An 11,265-nucleotide genomic window follows, 5' to 3' on the forward strand; every position below is an offset into this window, starting at 1 on the left:
TAATTTTTATAAAAATAATTTATTTAATTTATTGCTTTATATTTATGCTAATTGATTATTGTTACATTTAGTGAAAGTTTGCTTTTGTTGTCATCACCAAAAAGGGGGAATATTGTTGACCCTAAAGTTTTGATGATGACAAAGCAAACTCCTGACAATTGGTTAAGTTATGTTGCATAATAGGTTCCGAGATCCTTAGAGGGATAATGCTAAGTTAAGGAGATCCTGAGTTGGATAAACTAAGCAACGTGGAATATAAGCAAGTAATTGATCCATGTCAGACACTACATTGAAGATATAATCATTAAGCAAGTTTACAAAGGCGAGATCCTTAGGCGAGTTCCTAAGGCGAGATCCTCATATATTATGTGGATCCTACAATGTTCCAGAGAAGGAACAAATTGGGAAGTCTTCGAGTGAAGCTTCTAAAGGTGCAACATGAAGACTACAACATATGAGTTTATGTTTAGGATTTATGTAAGTATTTAATATTGTTTATACGTAATTTGGAACGAAAGGAACCTAAGCATTTTGGTACGTTTTAAATTGAAATATATTAACTGTAATTATAAAAGAGTTTTAAGTTGGAAAATCTTTGTTAATAAATAAAATGAATTTAATTAATAAATGTAAACATAGGATTCTGTTTTCATTCTCCTTATTTCTCAAGCAAAAGATTTTCCATGATCCTTAAAACTCTCCCACGTATTTCTGTTTAAACGTGCATTTAGTGTTTTGATTTGGTCTCCCTGTTTCTCTCCAACTATGCCCATGTTACTGAGCAGTAACAGTTAGTGGGTAGTTGAGGAGAACATGGGTACCCAACCTTAGGTAAAACTCTCCTATAAAAGGAGAAGAGTTTTGGCTTTTCAAAACACAACTGATTTCTACAAAATCTATCTTAAAGACCTTAAACGTTTTAAAAGAATCAGTTGGCAAAATAGAGTGTTCCTTGAGTTCCTTATTATTATAAGCTTTATTACGTACTGGAGTTTTATATCAAATTGTATTTTGGGTTTAAGGGTTGAGTGATCCTTAATTGACTTAGAGTTAAGTCAAAGAGAAACAGAGCGACTTAGAGTTAAGTCAAAGAGAAAAGGAGCGACTTAGAGTTAAGTCAGAGACAGAAAGAGGAGCACAGTAATCAAAGGGGATTGCTGTGGGGAACTCGTGTTCGAGAGGAACTCGAGTTAAAGAGTGTATTTGTAATAGAGTTATTGCATTAATACAAAAGAGTAGTGAGGTTCTTCTTGATTAGGGTCAAGAAGGTTCCTCCATTTTATATCTTTCTTCGCTCATTATTCTCAGTCTCTTTATTGTTTAAATTCCGCAAGAAACTTACCCAAGTTCCCAAGAAATAATTCACCCCCCCTCTTGTCAAGTGTTCCTACTGAACTATCACCCTATTTTATATTTTAATTTTTTTAACAATTTCATGTAAGATTTAAATAATTTTCAAAAATAAATAATAAAAATATATATATACTTCATTTGTTCCATGAATATCGCACCATGGTTGACTTTTACTCTTCTAACACATTATATTGACTCTTAATATTTCATATCGTCTGTAAATAAAAATTATAAAAAATTGATATTTAGAAAATATATATGGATACGAATCTAACATGATCTCACATGACTACAATTTTCTTACATATGAATCACAAAAAATCGCCAAAAGTCATAGTCTGAATAGTGCAAAAAATAAAATACTGCGATATTTCCGAAACGGAGGAAGTATGTGATTTGAGTATATAAAGAAAAATCAAACAAATTTTTGTTATTGATCTGGGCTTGAATATCTCCACCATAAGGTCCAAAGAGGCTACAATGACCCATACAGGCCAGCTGGGCCCAAGCCTAGGAAGTAGGCCCAAACCTTGGTACCTAAACGAAATAAGAGCACAGCCCCATTTTGGAAAGCCCATCTTCTCTGAGAAACCAGGTCCAATTCGTAAAAAGGCTCATCATTGTTGGGCAAATGACACGTGTCCTAAATCCCCAAGGGGCACACACCCCACAGCTAGGGTTGAGAGATCAGTTCCCAAGAAACCCTAGCACTATAAATAGCTCAGATCCCAAGGTAAAGGTAATCAATTCATTCCTACCAACCTAAAACTATCTTTGCTCTGCCTTCTCTCTACAAGTTACTTCTCTCTCTAGCTTATACTTACTTAAGCATCGGAGGGAATATTCCTACGGGAATATTCTTGTTTTGCAGGTTGCCAGAAGTTCGCGCCAGGTCATACTTGATACCTCCGAGAAACGCGTGCCACGTCAGCACCGTAAAAGATCCCACAACATTTGGCGCCGTCTGTGGGGAGGTACAGTGTCATGGCTGAACTTCAAACTGAGTGCGGAAAATCCGAGGACAAAACGGGACTCCCAGTCAAAGGAGGGGTGTCGAAAGATGGGTCCAACACTCATTGTGACGCGGCAGCTAGCCGGCCTGCTGCCGCCATTTCTGTGCAGCACTTGTTGAATGGCGCTCACGAAGTCAATCCTAAGCACGATAATGGCAGGATGGTAGAGTCTTTGTCAGAAGATCCCGACTCACCTATGAAAGGACGCACCATGGAGAAAGAGAGTCGGCATGTCAATGAGGAACGTCCAGGAAAATGGACGAGACGAACTTCACAGAAGAAAAATGAGGCCCAGGGCCATCACTCTCTAGAGACTCCTAGAAGACAGCATGAGAGCGTCATTCGGAGAAAGAATGGCCGCGGCTCTGAGGAGAAAAGAAGGCGAAGGAGGTCGTCCTCCAGGGATTCCTTTATATTCAACACGACTCTTGAAAACATCGTCCTTGCTGAGGGACCGAATCTGGGAATAGAACCGTCCCCCCGACGACTGACCACCTCCAGCCAACAGGCCCCTTTCTGTGCTTTCCACAATGACGAAGGACATGACACCCAAAATTTACGGAGGTTGAGGAAGATATTAAGTGACCACGTGGCTGAAGGACACCTCCGCCAGTACATCCATTTAAAGGACACGGACAAAGAAATGAGCCCCACCTTTAAGAAGTATTCAGATGAAAGAGTTATGGTAATATCGGGGGGAATAGCTGCAGGAGAACCATGTAAGGAAGGACGGCAAAAAGGTCCATCTTATCTTCGCCCAGCACAGATGAATCTACCCTCTGTAGAAATTTTCAAAGATGATTACAGAAGGGCGGCAGCGCCATATGATGATGACCCTCTGGTTATAGAGATTAAGGTGGCCAACCTCAAGGTGAAGAGAGTACTGGTGGACACGGGGAGCTCGTCCGACATAATCAGTCTGCAATGTCTGCGGAAATTAAGACACGATCCTGAAGCCATAGAAAAAGTGTACGGGCCCTTGGTAGGATTCGGAGGGAGCATCGTTCGTCCAATCGGCTCCATATTACTCCCGGCCTCTATTGGAGTTCCCCCAGTGACCAAAGAAGGTGTCATCAGGTTTATAATTGTAGCAAACCTCACCACATTCAACATCATACTCGGCCTTCCAACACTCAACGACCTAAAAGATGTGATCGTTCCTCATTTACTACTGGTCAAATTTGTTGGAAGTAACGGACGCGTTGGGTCTCTCTATGGAAATCAACAGTTGGCCAGGGATTGTTACTTATCGACATTGGAGCCAACGGCCTGGGGAGCCTCTCCAAAGGGAAAAGAGCAAGCTAAACCTCTGGCAAGCCGTCGTAAAACCCGGGAGACACCAACGGAGCACAATGCAGAAAGACGACCTGAGCCAGTGAGAGCACACTATGCTATAATTCTGGACTTAGCAGACCCGTCTCGAACGGTCCCCATTGGGATTCACCCTGACGACCCCATGTCAGCAGCATTAGTGCAACTGCTCCGAGAATACAAGGAAATATTTGCCTTCACCGTAGAGGAGATGCCATGCATTGATCCGGCGGTAGCCGTGCATAAGCTAAATGTGGATAGCGTCATAAAGCCAGTACGCCAGAAGAAGAGGAATCATGGAGAAGCAAGAAATTTGGCCGCCGCTGCCGAGGTTAAGAAACTAATGGATGCAGGCTTCATACGTCCGTGTCAGTACCCAGACTGGGTAGCTAACGTAGTACTGGTACCCAAGCCCAATGGGACATGGAGGATGTGTGTTGATTACACCGATCTCAACAAAGCTTGCCCCAAGGACAGTTTCCCACTGCCAAAGATAGACCGACTCGTCGACTCAACGGCCGGACATTCCATGATGAGCTTCATGGATGCCTATTCCGGATTTCACCAGATCCCATTGTGGCCCGAGGATCAAGAGAAGACGTCATTTGTCACGGAACAAGGATTGTACTGCTAAGTAATGTCGTTCGGTTTAAAAAATGCCCCAGCCACCTTCCAACGGTTGGTGAACACGGTTTTCGCGAAGCAGCTGGGGAGGAATATAGAAGCCTATATCGACGATATGATTGTAAAAAGAAAACAAAAGATGGATCACCTTGACGATTTGAAAGAAACCTTTGAGACCCTCAGGACATACCAAATGAGACTCAATCCCAAGAAGTGCATATTCGGGGTATCCTCTGGAAAGTTCCTTGGCTTCTTGATTGACGAAAGGGGCATTGAAGCAAATCCGGACAAGGTGCAGGCGGTCATCAATATGACGTCGCCAAGGACGGTCAAAGATGTGCAACGCTTAACTGGATGTCTTGCCGCCTTGGGGCGATTTTGATCTAGAGCTGGAGATAAGTGTCATTACTTTTTCAGTACCATCAAAAAGGGCACCCAGTTTGAGTGGACGTTGCGGGCAGAGGCCGTCTTCCTTCGTCTAAAAGAACACTTTCATACTTTGCCACGACTGGTCAGCCCTCTCTCAGGAGAAGTCTTGTATCTGTACCTTGCCATCTCAGAGTACGCACTAAGTGTCGTCCTGCTTACAGAAAGGGATGGGACGCAACTACCTGTCTACTTTGTCAGCCATATGCTGCAGAATGCTGAACTCAAATATCCAACAGTTGAAAAGTTTGGCTTCGCTCTGTTCTTGGCTAGTAAGAAGCTTCGTCCATATTTCCTGTCTCATCGACTGGTAGTATACACGGATCAACCGCTAAAGCGGCCGTTCACCAATCTAGAAGCGTCCGGAAGAATGCTCAACTGGGCAATTAAGCTTAACACGTTTGATATTTCGTATGAGCCGCGGAAGGCAATAAAGGGACAGGCATTTGCTGACTTCATTGCGGAACTGACCAAGCCACCCTATTTGAAGAATGAGAAAACCCAGTGGATAGTTGATGTGGACGGCTCTGCCACCCAGAATGGGTCGGGAGCCGGCATTATCTGCGAATCACCAGAAGGGGATATCTATGAATATGCAATGCGTTTTAACTTTCAGGCGTCAAACAACGAAGCTGAATACGAAGCCCTGATATGTGGAATTCAGATGAGCAAAGCCGCGGGGGCGGCAGACGTCCTAGTTCTATCTAACTCGCAGTTAATCGTCAGTCAAGTAAAAGGAGAATATGAGGCCAAGGATGACGCCATGATAAAATATCTGGAAAAGGTCCGTCAAGAAGTTCAGCAGCTGTCTAACTTTGAAATACAACATATACCCCGGTCTGAAAATAACAAGGCAGACGCTTTATCCAAGATGGCAAGCTCAGCATCCTGCGACACGCCACGTCATTTATTCTGGGAGGTAAAATAGTTCAAAAGCATTGACGCCTCGAGAACAGACATCTTAGACCGAACAGCCACCTGGATGGATGATATTGTCAACTTCAAAATGAATGGAGTACTCCCTGATGATTCCAAGCAGGCGGAAAGATTACAAAAGAAATGCACCTGGTTCGAGATATTGAATGGGACTCTATACAAAAAAGCCTTTTCACGGCCTCTTCTTCGCTGCGTAACCCCCGAGAAGGGGCATGAAGTACTGGAAGATCTTCATCAGGGATTATGCAGCTCTCACATAGGAGGGAGGGCCCTGGAAGAAAAAGCCCTAAGAACCGGATACTATTGGCCCACTCTCAAAGAAGACGCTCTCAACTTGGTCAAGCGGTATGATAAATGCCAACGATTTGCTCATCTAATTCGACGGCCGGCGCAGAAACTGACGCCAATCACCAGCCCTATACCATTCGCCAAATGGGGGATGGATTTATTAGGTCCCTATACGACGGCACCAGGAGGATTGCGTTATGTAATAGTTGTCGTCGACTACTTCACTAAATGGGTAGAAGCCGAAGCTTTAAAAAACACTAAGGCACAAGATGTGAGAGCATTCATCTGGAAAAACATCATCACAAGATTTTGCGTGTCTCAGTCTATTGTATTCGACAACGGGCCACAATTCAAGATGCCCAAATTGGAAGATTGGTTGGCTGACCATGGTATCACAATATGTTTTGCATCAGTAGGACGCCCCCAAGCTAACAGACAAGTAGAAGCATTCAACAAAATCATCTCTGAAGGAATGAAGAAGAAGCTTGATGAGGCAAAGGGCTTATGGGCTGACGAGTTACCCTATGTTTTATGGTCTATACGGACCACGGCAAAAAATTCCACAGGAGAAACACCATTCTTGTTAGCTTATGGGGCTGAAGCCGTCCTACCCATTGAAATGCGTGAACCAACTCTGCGCGTCATGTTGTTTAATGAAGATGCCAATTGGGAAATGATGAAGGCGGCCTTGGATTTCTTACCAGAAACAAGAGGAAACGCGGCTCTACGACGGCAGCTATACAAACTCCGGATGACAAGGGAGTACAACAAAAGGGTTTCTACAAGAATACTAAAAGTCGGAGATTTTGTGCTTAGAAAAATGGAAGTCGTCGGACGCGCCAATGAACAAGGGAAACTCACTCCTACTTGGGAAGGTCCATATGAGATTTACGAGGAGGTTCGAGACGGAACATACCGGATCCAAGACATGCAGGGACGTCCGATCTTGCGTACATGGAATGCGGATAACCTCAAGAAGTACTTTTTCTAGATTAACACTTATGTTATCTTGATTATATGTTTTGTAAAGACGTCCAGAACCTAGACGCACCATGTAGCATGCTTTAAACATTAAATGAAAAATTCCCTGCAAGCCGGCCTTGCTGGGAAATCTTTATGACAAATATGTTATCAAATTCCTTGGAAAATGCAAACTAACGTTCTCCCAAGAAATAAAGACTAGTCGTTTAAAGGCCTAAGAAGTGGCCCAGATTAGCACCCTTACTAGGATGATCACCTAGAACACAGGGGTCACACATTTCTAAACATAGCTATATAATGTAGCTAAAGACCTCGGCAAAAAGACCAGGGCAGGCATCTGACGTCTCAATTCAGAGGCGTCAGACATAATCGTAGAATCAATCACAAAAACAGATGACAAAAGCTAAAAAGCAATAGGACGTTCAAAAGACGCCATGTCATTCCAAAAAATTAGTCATAATTACAAAAATTATGCACAATGCCATTAAGCAAGGCGTCATGAAAACAAGTTCAAAATAAATACAAGACGCCTAAGAGCTCTCATTCCTCATCCTCGCTGGGAACAAACTCAGGAGGAGTGCGTCCTTCCTTCTGAGCCTTCTCCACCTCAATCTGATAGGTGAGGAACTTCTCGAACCAGCTGAAGGGACGTTCACTGGCAAATTCGGCATTCCATGCAAGCTCCATACCCCTTCAGGTTGATTTCTCACCTAGCATGGCCAACTGGTTGAGAACACTCTTTGACAAAGCAACCTCCTTGCGAGCCGCCTCCAGCTGGACCTCCAACTCCTTAAACTGAGTCTCAAGACGAGAAAACTCAGCTTCTTTCTCCTTGATTTTCTTAGAAAGGTCCTCCATTTCAGAAAAGTTCTGATCAAATTGCAGGAGACGAGCCGCGTTCTCAGCATTTTGGGAAGCCAGGGCGGTGGTCACAACGTCAATCTCCTCCCGCCTGTCAAAGCGAAGTTTCTCCAGCTCAGCAAAATGCTGATCGCCACACTGACTAGCCAGAAGACGGTGTCGAGCCTCTTCATGCACCAAAGCAGTGCGCCACTTCTTCAGCGAGTCCAGCAGAATGAACGTCTGCACAAAAACAGCAAGAGTAAAACACAAGAGAAACAAGTATATGTAAATAATAAAGGCATAATGAAACTCACATCCAGTGCCGAGGACTGCATAGCGGCAAGCATATTCTCGGTCGCCTCGGGAAGAGTCTCAGCATACTTGGGAGGAATGGCATTACGCATCAACGTCATTATCTTCCTGCGGTCATGAGAATTGAACCCGCCTGAAGAAGGGATCTGATCCAATTCAGCATCAATGTCTTTCTGAGGGTCGGGAATTTCTATGGGAAAAACAACGGCCTTAGTATCCCTGGGAGAGACTATAGAACTGCTAGACGAGGAACGACAGGTGGTTACGATGTTGGAGTAAAACTTACCCCAAGAATTTCTAGCTCTTTCCTCCACTTTCAGAGGAATATTCCGGCGGACGGCTTCAGGAATCCCCGCAAGAGGATCGGCCGTCGCTCCAGCTTTCCGGAAGCTAGGAGAAGCGGATGCAGCCTTGGGGACGGTAAACACCTTAGGAGCCTTCGAAGCCGTTGACTTGAAGACGGGTTTCCCTGTGCCGCCAGCCCTGCGCTTAGAAGAAGGTGCCGCGTCCGTGGCCGCCTTCCTCTCCTTCTGAAGAAATGAGAACATATAAATTGCAAACAATAAAGGGAATTACATAGGAAGGCCTGATCAATACCTTCTCCTCAGCAGGAGGGGGAGCCATCTGCTCTGGGACGGCTTGTTCGGCCGCCTGCTGACGCTGCCAAGCCTTATAGGTAGTGGCGTCAAGTACCTTTGCCAGCCAGGACGACATATCCACTTGGCCTTTGGAGGCATCGTCCAGCTTATCCATGGCCTCGTCTGAAAAAACAAATAAAAACATTAGTATAGTTTTGATGAAACAGTGAAAGATTGGAAGTATAGATACATTACCTCTCGGCATATACGGACACAAGCCCACAACCGAGAGGAAAACGGGATCGCCCAGTTGATCCAGATGAGGCAAGCACCCCTCGGGTATGTAGGTCGTCTTGTCTTTAATTATGAGCGGCTTGGCCTTGAACAAAGACGAGATCCGTTCCTAGAGAGCGGCGGAGACCGGAGGGAAAGAGCTGCCCTTTCCAACCAAGTTGGGCTTGACGTTCCAACGTCTCATCCGCTCGCACATCTCCAAATTTGTGGTTTTGATAACCACCCACTTCTTCCTCCTGTGATGCCATTTGGACGTCTTGCCCATCACCGTCCGATAAGCTCCCTTGTACGTAAGAATTAGCCAACCCGCGACGGCTTTTGAAACTTGGGACATGGAGGCGATCCTTAGGAACGCCGGGAAGGAGGGAGTGATACCTTCGAGCTCACAACGAGCGATATAGCCGAACACACCCGCCCAAGAGTTGGGGGACATTTGGTTCAGGCCAATGTTGAAGCCGTCCAGCAACTCCACCACAAAGGGGTGAGGGGGGAATCTCATACCAAGCTTCAGAAAAGAGCCGTACACGGCGAATTCCCCTTCCACCAGTCCAAAGCTGGTGCAGTCCATACCAGCCGGCATACGAAACTTATATTCCGAGCCTAGGTTCAGAGACCTCCCATAGTCCTTCCCCTTGAGGGTGAGGAAGTTCAGCCACGGCTGAAGTGGGAAGATTGCGCTGGGGTGAAGGTGACCTTCCTCCCCACCTGACGTGCTCGTCGGCGCGACATCGGCGCGCTCGGGGACGTCCTCCTCTATGGGAGAAGAAGATTCTCCTTCAAATTGATCTTCGTCCTCTATTCGCGCCATGAAATCCTGCACAGGCTGAAGACTTGGCTCAAGACACGGGGCATTAATTACTTGAAAAGAGAAGGCGTCAAAAGGACAGGTTGACGCCCTCAGTTTGACGTACCCCTTGCATAGTTAAGAAAAGAGAAGTGGGAAGAATCAAAATCAACAAACAAATTTTCCCAAAAGAGAGCATTACCTGATAGATCAAAGAGAGTTTGTGAAGAACTTTGATGAAGAACTGCAAGAATAAGGCTTTGAAGATTGTGGCGGCGCTACAGTGAACTTCGGTGGATGTAAAGACGTCGGAAATCGCCTCCTCTTATAGCTCTCAAATAATCGCTAGAAATGAGGGGGAAAGTCACTCGAAATGGCCACTTATTTATAGAGGGGTAAAAAATGATTACCCCTGCCACGCGTCGTCATCCCATTGAACACTCCAAGAGCAGTGAAAACTAACGTCTGTTTTCACTCCTCATGAGGGGCAAATGATCTGGGCTTGAATATCTCCACCATAAGGCCCAAAGAGGCTACAATGACCCATACAGGCCAGCTGGGCCCAAGCCTAGGAAGTAGGCCCAAACCTTGGTACCTAAACGAAATAAGAGCACAGCCCCATTTTGGAAAGCCCATCTTCTCTGAGAAACCAGGTCCAATTCGTAAAAAGGCTCATCATTGTTGGGCAAATGACACGTGTCCTAAATCCCCAAGGGGCACGCACCCCACAGCTAGGGTTGAGAGATCAGTTCCCAAGAAACCCTAGCACTATAAATAGCTCAGATCCCAAGGTAAAGGTAATCAATTCATTCCTACCAACCTAAAACTATCTTTGCTCTGCCTTCTCTCTACAAGTTACTTCTCTCTCTAGCTTATACTTACTTAAGCATCGGAGGGAATATTCCTACGGGAATATTCTTGTTTTGCAGGTTGCCAGAAGTTCGCGCCAGGTCATACTTGATACCTCCGAGGAACGCGTACCACGTCAGCACCGTAAAAGATCCCACAACAGTTATCATAAATGGTTACTCAAATATTGGGCATTAAATTATTAACATTTATAGAACATATTATTTTTTATTGATTTAAAGTCATAACATGATGAATTGGAGTGGTGGTTAAACTTTACATCAATTAAAGCAAGATCATAAGTTTGAGTATCGATACCAACATTTTTTTTGTGAGATAACAATATGTGTATATGTGCGCATGACATGGCTCCATATCATTTACCAAGTAATGGCGACACGTGGAGATATATCATGCATTGCCTTATAAATTTAATAATAATAGTTTAGGGCCCGTGCACCGCACGGCTATTACTAAAAAAAATTAATTATTTTAATAGTAACTAAAAGACTTGTGATATTAGGAAAACATGAAAGTAAAAAGGATATATGAAAAAGTATAAATTCAAAGTTGTGTAAAATAAATATTCAAATGAACTAAATTTGCATATTACTATACAAAGTTAAACATTATAGTCGTTTACATGTATGTAGAATGATCTAACAACGTTAAC

Source organism: Spinacia oleracea, chromosome 3, assembly GCF_020520425.1.
Source record: "Spinacia oleracea cultivar Varoflay chromosome 3, BTI_SOV_V1, whole genome shotgun sequence".
Classification (NCBI taxonomy): Eukaryota; Viridiplantae; Streptophyta; class Magnoliopsida; order Caryophyllales; family Amaranthaceae; genus Spinacia; species Spinacia oleracea.